The 15,924-nt window shown below is 36.5% G+C and overlaps 1 long non-coding RNA gene and 1 pseudogene across 1 annotated transcript in view; both read right to left on the bottom strand.

Moving 5' to 3' along the window:
* The window catches only part of LOC143651620 (uncharacterized), a 66,187-nt gene that overhangs the window by 32,541 nt on the left and 17,722 nt on the right, over positions 1–15,924 (bottom strand). The gene's annotated exons all lie outside the window — the stretch shown is intronic.
* Positions 11,739–12,275, bottom strand: LOC143651619 (N(G),N(G)-dimethylarginine dimethylaminohydrolase 1 pseudogene; annotated as a pseudogene).

Consider the following 15,924-nt stretch of genomic DNA (forward strand, 5'->3'; position numbering starts at 1 on the left):
TTTTCTGAATTTAATTAAATGAAGAATTTCAGAACAAAAGCTGGCACAAAATAACTCCTGAAAAGTACTAGTCAAAGTTAATATTATCTATTATATGTTATACATAATATGTCTAAACTCACACACATAAAACAAATGTACTGATATATATTTATGTATTTTATAAGTAAATGTAAGAAAGGAAGGATATGAAAGATGTAATTTGGGTTGTGGACAGCATTGCAATGTTTAATTGCTGGTATTATGGGTAGAAGATGGACTTTCCATTCCTCTTTTTAAAATGTCAACTCATTGTGTTGCCATTAGCATGAATTTCTTTAAAAACACAGGGAAGTTAACATAGCAAAAGAATATGTGGAATTTTACCTTGTGATCTTGGAAAATGTTCAGAACTACCTTCCAACCTCCAATCTTTGCATTTTGAAAAATCTAATACTGGAAAAAAAAAAACACCTTTCCCCAAATTACTTAGATAACACTCACAGGAGTCACCCTTGTTTACCTATGACAAAATGAGACTCAGCCCTTCCAGAGTCCCTTTCTTTACCATGTAAATAATTAGCTGCACTGCTTATTCCCAGCTATCAATCAGAACAAAATGTTTATTTAGCCAATTTTTGATAAAGGTTCTCTGCTTCTCCCAGATCCCTTAATTCAAGCCCAACTTCAGCCTCTGCTTAAAGGCCCCTCCAAAAATAATTTGCTAGACTTGGTGTAAAACATTATATAATCTACTTTAATAAATGTCCTCCTTTCATCCCACTTCCCCACCTCCACATACTTTCTAGATTGATTTACTCCTTATTTTAGTTTCACAGCTGCTAAAACAAATATCATATAATAGGTTGGCTTAAACAATGGGAATTTTTTGGCTCATGGTTTTTAGGAGAAGCCCAAATTCCAGGCTTCAGCAAGGTGATGTTTTTTCCCAGAAGACTATGCTTTTTTGGGTATGGCTGCCAGCATTCCTTGATCCTCAGATTTTCTGGCATATCGCAATGCATATGTTGGCTTCTCCTAGTTTCTTTGTCCATCTGACTTTCGTTCTGCTTATAAAGGACTCCAATAATCCAGACTAAAGCCCAGCCTGATCCAGTGGGGCCACACTTTAACTAAAGTATCTTGATGAGACCTTATTTACAATGGGTCTGTGCCAATTTGAATCTTTTGTGTACCCCAGAAAAGCCATGCCCTCTTCTTTTTTCCAACTTTTTTTGTTGTATAATATAACATATATACAAAGCAAAGAAAGAAAAAGCTGTCATTTTCAAACCACTCTTCAACAAGTAGTTACAGGAAGATCCCTGAGTTTGTCATGGGCTACCATATGATACTGTCAGGTTTTTCCTTCTAGCTACTTCAGAATATAGGAAGCTAAAAGGAATATTTTTTTATCATCAGAATTGACTTTTTTGTGAAAAATAACACACATACAAAAAAGCAACTCAAGTCATCAATGGGATGATGCCTAGATTCTGAAGACAGGCTGCTGGTCTCTGGGACATCTCAGGCATATAGGAAGGCACATTTCTGGGATTTCACTACTTTCAGATTCTAGTTCCAGTGGCTTCCTCTCTTAGCTTCTATGGGTCCTCTCTTCGATTCTCTGGGCCTTTTCTCTAAATTTAACTGGGTTTTCCATGTGTCCCTTATCATTTTATAAAGTAATCCAGTAAAAGGATTAAGACCTACCTTGAATGAGGTGGGCCACATCTCAGTTGAAATAACCTACTCAAAAGTTCCCATCTACAACAGGTCTGCACCCACACAAATGGACTAAAAGAACATGGCCTTTTCTGGGGTACATATAGCCTAGAAATTGACCTCACCTAAAGAACCCTGTAATTCCTGCCAAGTTAATGGTACCTTATAAATTCTTTGAACTCTTGCTCAGTGATTCAGCGATCCTTTGGTGTTCAGCACTCAATAACTTGTATGTTGAGTTATGATGAGGATGAATTTTGGGTCTTTAAGTTTCTTTCCCTCTGCTGTGATGCCCCTTCTCTTATTCTTCAACTCTCTTTGCAGGGATGGTATGAGGGCATTAATCTAGCAGTTTCCTTTCCTGGTATCTTTAATTTTTTTCATTTTTCTTGGCTTAACTATTTGTTAATCAAATGGATATGTATTCTTCTGTCAGGGGCCCTCCCTCCTCTTCCCTGATAACTACTTTAAGACAATGACATAACTCAATATCTTCAGAAATGGTGAATGTTTACTAAAGGCAATATAGAACTTCAGTGGCCTCTTTGGGAAACTTGGAAACTCTCTAAACTGAGAGACTTCTCAAATAAGAATTCTCCACTATTATCCCCCCCCTGCTTCTTCTTTCTCCTATTTATCTTCTTAGACTTTCTCTTCAGCTCCCTTGAATCATTTGATGTGCCTTCCTTTAATACCATGGGATCGACAATTCCATCCTGACCAAAAGGGAGAAAAGAAGTGTAACTAATAAGGTATCAGTGGCTGAGAGAGTTCAAATAGAGTTGAGGGGCTACTCTGGAGGTCACTCTTATGCAAGCTTCAGTTAGACATTGCTACCTGTCATAACTTGCCAAACCCCAACCAAAACCGTTCTGGGCAATCCTAAAGAACACCTAGGGCAATATATAAGAAAATTACTTGGGTAACTTTCCAGAAACCTACAACTCCCAATTGGGTCCCTGAACTAGATAAGTCCTGAAACCTAGAGGGTCCAGCCACTCCAGAACATCAGCTAGTTTCATCTCTGTACCCCCTTATTATTGACATCCCCTTCCAAAATGAAAAAGTCAGAATGGCTATTGCCCAAGTACCCTTAAAGAGTGGGATAGGAAGATCAAAGGTGATGGTGGAGTTATACAGAGAAGGTAAGGTTTAACAAATGAGTAAGATTGCTGAATCATTATATTGATATTTCTTTTAGCCTCCAGTATCCTAGAGTACCTAGAAGTAAAAACCTAAAATTGAGGAATTGTAACCCATACCAAATTGTGAAATCTGTTCTACAACTACACATATTTTATATATTTACAAAGACTTTGGAGACACCCAGATGGCCGCTTGGTCTCTACTCAGTCCCTTGCTCAAAATTTAGTCCATAGCCTCTGTAAGTACACATCATAACAAATACATCTTAAAGGTCTCCTTCATAATTATTGGTGAGGACACTTAAGCCCTCATATTGGGCAAGTAACCTCAACTTTTACGATCTGACAGAAACCCAATGCTGGTGTGTAACTGGGGCAAGGAAGAAAGACAGCTCTCATATAAACAAATGAATTTTATATTTCAGTATCTATGCCTGATTCATGTCCAAAATGAGAAATTGAAGCCCTAAGGTGACATGATGAATTTTACCTGAGCCCTGTGATCCTGGAAAATAGCAACATTTAAGAAATCCCACACCCTTTGTGATCCAGAAAATGGCTTACTGTAAAGAACTACCCTTCCTCATACTACTTAGCTAAGACTCATGAATACCCTCCTTGTTTACCTATGACAAGACCCTACAAATCCCATTATTTTTGTCTAATAAATGAGCTGAACTGCATGTCCCCATTAATCAATCAGAACAAAAGCCTTGTTAACCAAACTCTGCTTAAACTTTTTTCCTTCTAGGACCCCAAAGTTCAAAGGAATCTCTGAGAAGATAGGCTCTTTGGCGTACAATTTTGTGGCTACTATGTGATCATGCCAAGCTTTCAGCCCACTTTCCCCACATCTGCCTGTTTACTCTTCTCCATAAAAGAAAAATCCCTTTAGCCTAACCTTTGAGACACTTGCTTATTGTTTGGTCAGACCATTTTCGCTGTTGCAATAGTCCTCTCCCTCTGTTGCAATAGACCCTTTACTGCTTACAGGAATTCTTTTGAATAAAGTCTTTCCTTATAAGTTTAGATTTATTTTTTATTTGCCCGTTATTGGTGCCTGTGAGCAGGATAAGATCAAATTCATCACAGGACCCTCCAGACCTCTGATCCAGGGATCCAGGTGAGCACCTCTGAACCTCTGACTGCTTCCCTTTGACTCCTGACTGATTGATTGGTAATTCATTTGTGAAACTGATCCTTGACCCAGTGCAGTATCATCTCCCTGTTAAAGCAAGATAAGGACTTTACTTTGATTCATTTTGAGTAATATTTTTGCATATTACAAACTAATTCAATGGGTAAACATTTCCTAACCCATTTGGCTTGTATCTGAACTGCCCTCGATTGAAGTTTTTTCTGGGCTCTTTTGAAGGGAGATTTCATCCTGGATTCTTTTGAACTGTATTTTCCTGGCTTATATTGTTTGAGCAAGAAACTTCCTGGACAGAAGTCTTCTTCATGCTGAGTGGGGATTCACTCCCTGACTCTCCCAGGCTCTATGTGAGGCTTCTCTTTGAGGAGATCTTGCTTGAATTTTGGCCTTTTGGTCTTTATTTTGGCACCTTTACTCACTGCAGGAAATTCTCAGTCCTGTGATTCTTCTATTCTGAATACTCCTATTGATTATGTGCTTTTGCACTATAGCACACCAACTCTGTCTTCTTTACTTATGGATGACATGATTTCACTACGCGTCCCCTAGAACTTTAGTGGCCTCTTTGTGTAACTTGTTATCTCCCTAAACAGACTCACCCAAGATCTCTTCTTTCCCATCACCGAAACTTTCCTCTTTTCTTTTTACTACCTTTGATCTTTGTCCCAACTCTTTAATTTTTCCCTTCCCATTCCAGTCCCTTAACTCCCTATAGCCACTGAAGCTTTAGGACTCGCTGTCCCCATTGGGTCTCTCCAGGCTCAGGGGGCCCCCCAAAACAACTCCCTGAGGCTAAAATTTTAAATGGAAAGACTATCCACTCAGAGATAATCAGAACCTGCTTGGATCCTATTTGTTACCTCACTGAAATTGAGTCTACAATTTCCAAAAAAATCATACATCAGTGCATAGAAAATCTTAAAAGACTCCTCCAAAATTATTAATGGTGAAGCTTTAGTCCTCATATTGAACAAGTAACTTGAATTTGCTTCATCTCCCAGAATCATAATTCCATAAAAATAAGAGTGGAGCAAGGACACTTTATTTCTGATTCATGGCTTATCATTTTAAAATTAAAGGTATAAGTTCTCTACTTTTGTCTATCTATATATATATATGTATGTTATTATGTACATTGCCTATCTCCAATGGCATTAAAATTTATTTATACATCCTTTAATAATTCTATTATAATTAACTTTTAGTTAAATAAGTGCTTATATGAAATAAATATCCCCCAAATCCCAGAAACTAAGAAAACTGCAATTTTAATGCTTCCATAGTTAAAGTATTCTTATAAAAGCAAACCAGAAGATGAAAAATTCAAATTAACACAATTTACATAAATTTTTGGCATACAGGAATAGTTTAATATTGTTAATTTAGTAAAAACAGCTATGTCTTCTAAGTTATTCATGTTAATTGCAACACAAATATAGGCTTTATTTTACTTGGTTATGTCCTTCTTTAACTTGTATATGTTTACTGACCAAATAAGCTAGCATTCCATCCACTAGATGTTTAATATGGTTTTTTTTAAATGGAAGTTTTCCCTTTACCCAACTGAGTCTTTATTCTAAGAAACTTTGTTTCAGCAATGATTGTGTTCTTCATAATGCCAGTTTGACACAGTTTCCAAGAAGTTCTGGCAACTTAAACCCTAAGGTTTTGCTAAATTGTATATGCAAGGGATGCAGGATATTTTTGTTAAGGAAAAAGAGGGTAGTCATATTCTAAGTTTAAAAGAAAACACAACTGATTGAAGCAAAATGAGAAAGGGGAAAGTACAGGTAAACACATGAATGGATATGGAAAATTGCAGGTTTCCAGAAAAGGAATCTTATTTCTCATGGTCAAAGCTGGGTACAATTTGATTGATTAATCTGTAAGATTTTAAGAGACTTAGTATCAAATAGTATACTGATGCAAACATAGAATTTAGGTTTATCTCTGTGAAAATGACAGTTTTCTTGGCTTATTGGCCTCAACTTAAGTAGAGGTTGTAAAAGATTAGTCTTAATCTTCTGAGTAATTGATGTGGAAGGCAGAGATTCTGTGCCTTATCAGAATAATTTTCTATGCCTGATGTTCACTTTATCATGTCCTTGAATTTTAAGAAAGAATCATGGTTTTAAATATCTTTTAAAACCAAACCAAACAAAACAAAACATTTAAACCACAATATTGTTTAGTTTTTTTTTAACAATCATATTACATAATATTTACTTTTATAATCTTTTCATTGTCACTTTCTTTAAATAGAGAGCCAAGAAATGCTTCACCAGTGCCCTAAATCCTATTTATCCAAGTGTTCAAACTTCTTGACAATGTTGGACATTTTGCTTTCCCAAAATCAAATCCTAAAGGATATTTTATTGATCTCAAACTGTCTTTCAGATTTTGAAAAGGCCTTGAGAAAATCACAAAGGATTTGTTTTTCCATTTTGTAAAAAGTGAGGTACTAAATGTAATTGGGTTCATTTGATATTTAGCTGTTTCATGGGAATTGTTGTCAAATTTGAAGAAATATTTAATTTTTCCAGGATAAAACTTTTATGAGTAACTGCTATTAATATGTGTAATTGAGGATGTATTTGCTGTTAACTAGAGATTTTCAATGTCTTCACTCTCCCTGATGTGGCCTAGTGCTTTAACTTACTATTAGAAAAAATATAGTGTCATCAGTCATAATATCGGTTATTCTTAAAAATGCTACATGTTTCTGAAACATGCACATTTCCTTGTGTTTTTGTATTGAACTCCCATTAGATCTTTCAATCTCAAAAACAGTAAGATGCTAATCATGGCCATTGCAAGTTTTTTGTTTCTTGTTTTTTTTCAAGGAGAGAAGAGTTTATTACTAGGTGCAGATGACCTAGCAGCCCAAAATCTGCCTCCCCAAACTGAAGTAATTCTGTTAGTTCCATTAGAGAAAAAGAGGAGCAGGATTTAGGAAAATGAGCACAGTGGCCCAAGATGATATAAATAGAGATGATATGATTATTGAGCATGTGCAGATTGATTACCTGCTTAGAGAATGTACGTAAGAAAATGGAAGAATGAGGTATAGGTGACTTGTATTTTAAAGTCTAAATTACTGAGCATTTTTAAGCATAATTGAAATTATGACTGGCAACACTAAATATATATTAAACTTTTCATTGTATGATATAACATATATATATAATGCAAAGAAAGAAAAAAACAATAATTTTCAAAGCACTCTTCAACAAGTAGTTCTAGAACAGATCCCAGAATTTGTCATGCACTACCACTCCATCATCTCAGATTTTTCCTTCTAGCTGCTCCAGAACACAGGAGGCTAGAAGGAATATATATAAATTCACAATAAACTTTCTAAAAACTTTTTTGTGAAAAGTAACATATACAAAAAAGCAATAAATTTCAAAGCACAACAAATCTGTTGTAAAATTCCACAATTGAAGGTTGTTATTTCTAGCTTCTCTAAGATGCTGGAGACTAAATGAAATATCAATATAATGATTTAGCTATCATACTCATTTGTTAAACCTTACCTTTTCTGTATAACTCCACCATCACCTTTGATCTTTCTCTCACTCTTCAGGTGTATTTGGCTATGCCCATTCTAACTTTTTCATATTGGAAGGGGCTGTCAATAATACGCAATAGGAGTATGCAACTAGTAGATATTTTGGAGAGGTTGGCCCCTCTGTATTTCAGGACTTATCTGGTCCAGGGACCCTTTTGGAGATTGTAGGTTTCCGGAAAGTTACCCTAAGGTATGGAACTTTAGGAGAATCTTATACATAAACCTAGGTGTTCTTGAGGATTGGCTGGAATGGTTTGGGTTGGGTCTGGAAAGTTATAGTAGGTAATAATGACTCACTGAAGCTTGCATAAGAGTAACCTCCAGAGTAGCCTCTCAACTCTATTTGAACTCTCTCAGCAACTTATACCTTTTTTGTTATACTTCTTTTCCTCCTTTTTGGTCAGGATGGCATCATTGATCTCACAGTGCCAGGGTCAGACTCATCCCTTTGAGTCATTTCCTGCAACACCAGGGAGACTTTCACCCCTGGATGTATTGTCGCACGTAGTGGGGAGAGCAATGATTTCACTTGCACAGTAGCGCTTAGAAAGGGTGAGGCCAAATCTGAGCAACAAGAGAGGCCCTTTGGAAGTAGCTTTTAGGCATACCTATAGGTAGCCTAAGCGTTTCTGCCACCTATATAAGCTTCACCAGTGCAGGCCTCAAGATCAAGGGATTGGTTTAATGATTTGGGTGCCCCTAATGTGTGACACAATATCAGGGGTTTCCCTGGTGAGAAAGTTTAATAGTTCCATATTTTTTCTCCCATCATTCAAGGAACTTTGCCGATACTTTTTGATTATCTGCTAAATACACTCTGGGATGTATCCAGGCATAATATTTAGCTATATGGATTAAGGCCCTCATTCTTATTATTCTTATTCTGGGCTCCCTGTGTTTAGATTGTTTAAATGATCTATGCAGACAGTTTGAGTTAGATTATGTGCTACAGAAAATTTAGGTTCTGTACAAAATAAACCTTTCTTCCTTTGGTGTCAAAGATTAGATGAGGTTCTAAAATATAGACAATGTCTTCCTTACCCTTGTATTCTCATTTTTTTTTTTGCATGGGCAGGCACATGCAACTGAACCCAGGTCTCTTGGCATGGCAGGCGAGAACTCTGCCTGCTGTGCCACCATGGCCAACCTTACCCCTGTATTCTTTACCTTAATCCCGACCTGATTGGCTTCATTCTTTTTTTTTTTAACAGTACAATTCACACTTTATTCCCTCATGGTTGTTATACATGTAGGATTGGAATAGCAAGAAATTAAAATCAGTGCAGAACTTCTCTGGACTAAAGAGCCGTGAAAGGCATTACTGGTTTTGGCACACAGAATGGATAACCATACATTGGCTGGAACAAGATGTTCAGTAAAATAAAATGTACAGATCTAACACCATGTTGAGGTCATGTCTTGAGTTCTGTAGAATGTTAGAGTCAATAATTATAAAGACTAACATGCAGCTCTACATAAGCCACAATACTCATCTACAGACTATTCCCCCCCCTTAAAAATGAAGAGATAGCCTTAGAAATCTGTTCACAGTAGCTTAAAAGAGCAGTCAGTATGCACTAGAAAGACCTGCCTACTGATTTCTATAACAATCCATCACAGTTGAAGAAATAACGCTTAATAATGTACTTTCTCTATATTGTCCTTAGTAAATTGAATCTTATTGACCAACTTTTACTTGCCTAAATACACTTCTTAATGTCTTTATATTGTCAAAAAAAAAAAAAAAAACGGTTGCTGTTCATTTACCCATCCTTACAAATCACAATGGACAAGAGATGGTAACTTATGTAATGGGTAATATTTCCTTTTGAAAGGTAACATTATACAGATGAGAACATCAAGGATGTAACACTACTATGCTGCATATGTTTTAGGTTTTCTAATAATCATATCACACAAGAAGTCAGTTTAATAGGTATCAACAGATGCAGAATAAGATTCTGTAGAAGAGGCACACAAATTCTAAGTGATTTTTTGAGACAAAGGAAGAAAAGGGGGAAAGGAGCAAAGGAAAGGAGAAGTGAAAAACAGCCTTCTGGAAAACAAATAGCTCAAAAGAAAAATCTATTTACTTGCAATTGGCCAGGGAACAGTTCTTTAACTTGGGATTGTAGAAGAAAAGATATTGAAAGATATATGCCAGTTAGCCTTAATATTAACCAGAAACTGGCTGATGGGGTTATTTTTCTGTGGTTGTTTTTGAGATGTTGAACTCTTATGGGGAGAATTTCTACTTCTGCCAGCACAGGGCCAGATTTAACCCAAAAGGGCAGCCATATCTGTTAAAAACAGCTCTTCTTTATTAACTCCGGCATGTGGTTAACATTCTCTCTCTCTCTCTGATAAAACATATTATTCATACATAATGAGATAGTTTGAAATATGACTGTGAACAAGTTAAGTTCATTCACAGGAAGTTCATGATTAAATGTCTGCACACAATATGAATGCAAATATTAATGAAAATGAGAAAGAGAGGGAATTTCTTCAAATTTTTTGCCAAAAAAACCATTAAATAATGGAAAAGGTGGATAATAGCTAAGGATGATTTGATTTTGTCAGAGGTTTATCACTTCCATCTGCTAAGATGAAATGAATGAAAGTAATTCTCTTTTGGCTACCAAAATAAAAAGTGTTTGATTACAAACATATAGGTGAAGAAAGAAAGGCGAAGAAAGCAAGTCTTGAGGTAATATTTCTTAATCTTTGTGAGTTTTGATTTTAAAACAATAAGCCACAGGCAATACAGGAAAGGTGAAGATGACTAGGAAGTTTGATAACATGCCTGGATCCGTCACCATCCTTTGGAAAGTACCATTTCCCTCACTTAACAGGCTGATTCCTTCAGGTTTAAGTAAGACAATAGCCTCTTCCTTCACTGTGGTATTGTTCTTTGTGAGAGACTCAAGTCAGTTTGAGATTGTGAAACTGAAGCCTAGAGAAGAAAGACATTTTATTTGAATCCCACAGTAAATATTCTTGGATGTTTTAAAGTAGAGTTGTCCATTGTCAGAGGGTGGTTTCAGGTTGTCCCTTTCTGAACAAGCTCCACGACCACAAGGCTCCGCTCCCTCTGGGTGTACCACACCATCAATCATGTTTAGATGTGATGTCTCTTTTGAAAGAAATAGCTCTGCTAGACTGGGATAACTGCAGGGTAAAAGGCTGGAAAGAGGGTGAGTCGGGGGTGTGTGTGTGATAGAAATGGGTTGAATAAAGAACAATTAAAACTCTTCTCCAAGGTTTATAATAATGAAGCAAAAATTCATGGAATGTGACTTAAAGACATTCTAAAATAAGATGTTATACCCACGAGGCATTTGCAAACTTCTCAATCTCTCAGCACCCATCTGGTGCTGAATTTACCTTCCTAGGTATGGTGCCCTACTTCTTGTGGAATTTAGAACTCTGGGCCCAACCCAGCCAGGATGCGCCTCTGTATAGTAACACTCCCCTGAATAGCTGCTCCAGTTTTGGTCACTGTTTTGTAGAGGGGCCTGTTTGCCCCTCTGGTGGGGAGGCAGAAGATACAGCAGTGAGGCAGACCGTCCGCAGGCAGGCTGGACCTGCAGAAAGGCAGCCAGAAGGCAAGACCTTGGATTTTATGCAAGGTCAAGGTGACTATGATACAAGTGGGAAAGGCAAAAGAAAGTAACTGGAAGAAAAATTTCAGAATGCAGAAGTAAAAAAATAAAAAAGAGGGAAAGGGGGAGGATATATCTGCACAAGGGAATTTTGCAGGACACAAAGATGATTATTAATACACAGACAAAAAAACTCCAGCTTATTGGACTGATCAAAAAGACACTCCTCAGAATGTATTGGCAACTGGACAATTTTCACACTGACAGTACAAATGCGAAAATGAGTTTTCCTTATTAATATTATTCACATTTCAATAGTTCATTAGTGCTATATTTTCCAGATTGCTTAATTCATTTAATCCACTGTTTAGGTACCACAATGAGAGGAGTGAGAGTGGGGTGCAGAATGAAGCAATTAAGCTTAAAATTAAATTTTTGTAAATAGGAGTTAGTGGCACAGTGGCCCAGTAGATGGTCAATGAAAACAAGAGAGTGGGTACTGAGCCAGCAGCCTTGTGTGTGCAGGATTGCTAGCCACAAGGGAGGGACTCTACAGCTCAGGAGTTGACCTTTTTGTTAATAAAAATTGAGTAGCCCATCCACCTTTTTGAGTTCTGAATTGCTCACGGGGATCAGCATATGGTCCTTCAGTTTTTCATAAAACTTTGCACTTTCTGGATACTCTTCTAGGGTTTGGTGCAGCAAGACATGCCCTTTGCTGGGGATATTTAGATAAATACAGTTTGCAGCCATGTCATCAGGCACAGTGAGTTTGTCATAGCGGTGGTCACTCATCTGCTGCATGATCTTGAGGGCTTTCTGTGTAGACTCACTGGACCCAATGGCAATCGGGTTAGGCCCAGCCATGCTGCAGAAACTCTTCACATGCAAAGCATCAGCCACCGGAACTGTGGAGACCGCATAGTCCTTAAAAGTATCAGCCAAGATTTCAGCACTTTGTTGATTTGTCCATTTGGAAAGGCCCACAAAAAATTCTCTGCCTGTGAAGAGGACATCACCACCATCTAAGTTGCATTTTCATCTTTAATCTCTACTATATTGAGCTGAAGTTTTTCTAATGCTTCTTTCATCATATTAACCTTCTCTGAGGAAGGGTTGCTGGCATCCGGGTTTCCTCCATTATATGGGAAGGCACATGGAATGTCAGTTGGTGCTTCTCTACCAGCTCTTGTTTCAATGGCTCTCTCTCTCTGCAACTGTGGGTCCTTGCTTGTTTCTCCCGGGGTGGCTTCATTCTTATCTCTAAACACCAGGTTATACTATATAAAACAGCCCCTCAAAATCCAGAAAGAATAATTACCACTCTGGACTAAATATGACTGCAATAAGAGTTTACAATCTAAGCCCCTGTTTTCTTATAAGCATTTTCTAAATGAGACCACACGATAATTTCTCTTTTGTTTCTGGCTTATTTTGCCTCACCAGATGCCCCACAGGTTCATTCACAAAGTTGCAGGCCTCATAACTTCATTCATTTTTGTAGGAGCACAATATTTCAATCAAACGTATACACCATCATTCGCCAATCTACTTCTCAATTAGTACATCCCTCAGCTACCTCCATTCATCAGGTATAATGCCCAAAGTCAACAATCCATCAATACTCTCAATTTTAGATAATCTCATTGTTCCAAAAAGAAAGATAACCAGTAGACACACCCTCACCAAAAAGAGAGTGTAAACCTCCCCTCAACTCTTATTCCTCCCCTCGTTATTTACCCCTGGTGTTGCTGTGGTATTGTTGATGTTTTCCTGTTACTATAGCTCATAGCAGGCAATAGCAGTTTTCTTTCATACCCTGAACTTATATACTCTTTGTACAAGATTCTACCTTTGAAGTAGCTCTTACAAGAACTTATATGTTTCTAGTGTTAATCAGTGGGACACATGGGTGAAGACAACCCCTTTCAATCATGTTCACCTTCAATAATGACTTACAATACTATATTTTTGTCTAATATTAAGTTAAAGCACCAGACCATATTATGGAGAGTGAAGACACTGAGAATCTCTAGTTAACATGAAAGACGCCCTCAATTACATATATTAATAGCATTTACTCATAAAAGTTTTACCTAGATACACCGAGGCAAAGGCTTCTAATGACATTGCTTACATAACTTTGCGACTATAGCATTGGATTGTTGTTGCATTGTAAAAGTTCTTTATATATTCTAGATATGAAACCCTTCTCTGACTTATGGTTTGAAATTATTTTCTTCTATTCTGTAAATTGTCTTTTAACTTTCTTGATAAGAATTGATTGCTGAGTTCCAGGTCATGAAAACTTGCCCCATGTTATCTTCTATGAATTTTATAGTTTTAGCTCTTATACTGAGGCCCTTGATCCATTTTGAGTTAATTTTTTATATGATGTGAAGTAGGGGTCTAACTTCATTCTTATGCATATGGACATGCAGTTTTTCCAAAACTATTTGGTGAAGAAGACTATGCTTTCTCCAGTTCAGTTAGCACTGCAACTTTCTCCACTGTAATTAGCACCCCTATAAAAATAAGTTGGCCATAACTGAGAGTTCAAATAGAGTGGAGAGACTACTCTGGAGCCTATTCTTAGGCAAGCTTTAGCTAGACATTGCTACCTACCATAGTTTGCTAAACCCCAACAAAAACCATTCCCACTAACCCTAAAGAACATGTACAGCATTATATGAGATTCTACAATTTGAGTTCTACAATTCCACAAAATGAGTTCCATGGACTAGGATTACTTTCCAGAAACCTACAACCTCCAGATGAATTCCTAGACCAGATAAGTCCTAAAATGCAGAGGGGCCAGCCTCCCCAGAACATCAACTAGTTCCATCTCCCTATCACATATTATTAACAACCCCTTTCTACACGAAAAAGTTAGAATGGGCATAGCCCAAGTACTCCTAAAGAGTGGGAGAAAGAGCAAAGGAGATAGCGGAGTTACACAGAGAAGGTAGGATTTAACAAATGAATATGACTGCTGAGTCATTATATTGATATTTCTTTCAGTCTCTAGCATCTTGAGCAGCTAGAAGTAAAAACCCTAAAATTGTGGAAATGTAACCCATATAAAACTCTGAAATACGTTCTACAACTAATTGTTGTGGTGTGCTTTGAAATTTATTGCTTTAGAAAAAAAAATTCAATTGTGATGATGAATGCACAGCTATATGATGATACTGTGGACCACTGATTGTACATTTTGGATTATTACCTGGCTTCTGAGTATATAATGTATACCAGTAAAAGTGCATTCGAATAAAAAAAGCAACTGGACATGGATATGTGGATTTATTTCTGGACCTTCAATTCTGTACTACTGATGTATTTCTCTCTTTGTGCCAGTCCCATACTGTTTTGTTTACTCTTGCTTTGTAATACAATTTGAAATTTGGAAGTATGAGCCCTCCAACCTTTTTGTAATTATTTTAAAGATCATTTTAGTTACTCATCCCTTAAAGTTCCACATAAATTTGAGGATTCCATTTCTGCTGAAAAGCCTGATGGAATTTTAATAGATACTGTATTGAATTTGTACATTTCTTTGGGTAATATTGACATATTAACAATGTTAACTCTTCCAATCCATAAACATGAGATGTCTTGCCATTTATTCAGTATTTCTTTAATTTCCTTCAGCAATGTTTTGTAGTTTTCAGTACACAAATCACTTGTATCTTTAGTTATAATTATTCCTAGATATTTTATTATTTTAGATATTAACATAAGTAAAATTGTTTCCTTAATTTACATTTTGAATTAATTATTGCTAGTTTATAGGAACACAATTGTTTTTTGTGCATTCATTTGTGCCCAAATGTTTTGCTCAATTCATTTATAAGCTCTAATAATTTTTAGTGGATTCTCTTATATTTTCTGTATATAAGATAATGTCATTTGCAAAGAGAGTATAATGTTGAATTACAATGTTGAAATCAGGCATTCTTGTTCTTTATCTTAGGGAAAAAGCTATGTCTTTCATCATTAAGTATGATATTAGCTCTAGGTTTTTCATAAATTTTGTTATATTAAGAAATTTCCCTTCTATTCCTACTTTTCTAGATGTTTTTATCAAGAAAGGATGTTGAATCTTGTAAAATGCATTTCTTCATCTATTGAGATAATCACGAGGTTTTTTTTCTTTCATTCTATTTATGTAGGGTATTGCATTGATTGATCTTTTTTATGTTGAACAAGCTTTGCATTCCTGGGATGAATTCCCCATTTCATGGTGTTTAATTTTTTAAATATCTCATTGGATCCAGTTTGCTAGTATTTTAGTGAATGAGATCCTGTCATCTTTCAACCTTTAACAAATTTTTCAATACCTGCAGTTACATTCATATTTGGCTCAAATATTCAAAATAATGTTTCCAATTTTTCTCCCATCACCCTTACTGGCAGTACTGAGAACTAAAACCAGACTACCTAGATCTCCATGTTGTTTCCTAATTGACTCTTTCCTCCAGGATCTGAAGAAATACTGTGATTTAAAAGCCTGACAACTTGAACCATGCCTCTAGAAAATATCACTGAGAGCATCAGCAGCTTAGCTGCAAGATTTTCAAAGAGCAGTGTTGTATATTTGTTAAGATGTTACCCTCAAATAACAGTTACACCTCACAACAGATGCATCAGTTGACTACAGATTCAGTGCCAACATTAGCCTCTAGGAGATTTCTTAGACCCTACATCATCCATCTCAGTTCTAAGAATCTTTTTGGTTGGACA

Source organism: Tamandua tetradactyla, chromosome 12 (genome assembly GCF_023851605.1).
Source record: "Tamandua tetradactyla isolate mTamTet1 chromosome 12, mTamTet1.pri, whole genome shotgun sequence".
Taxonomy (NCBI): Eukaryota; Metazoa; Chordata; class Mammalia; order Pilosa; family Myrmecophagidae; genus Tamandua; species Tamandua tetradactyla.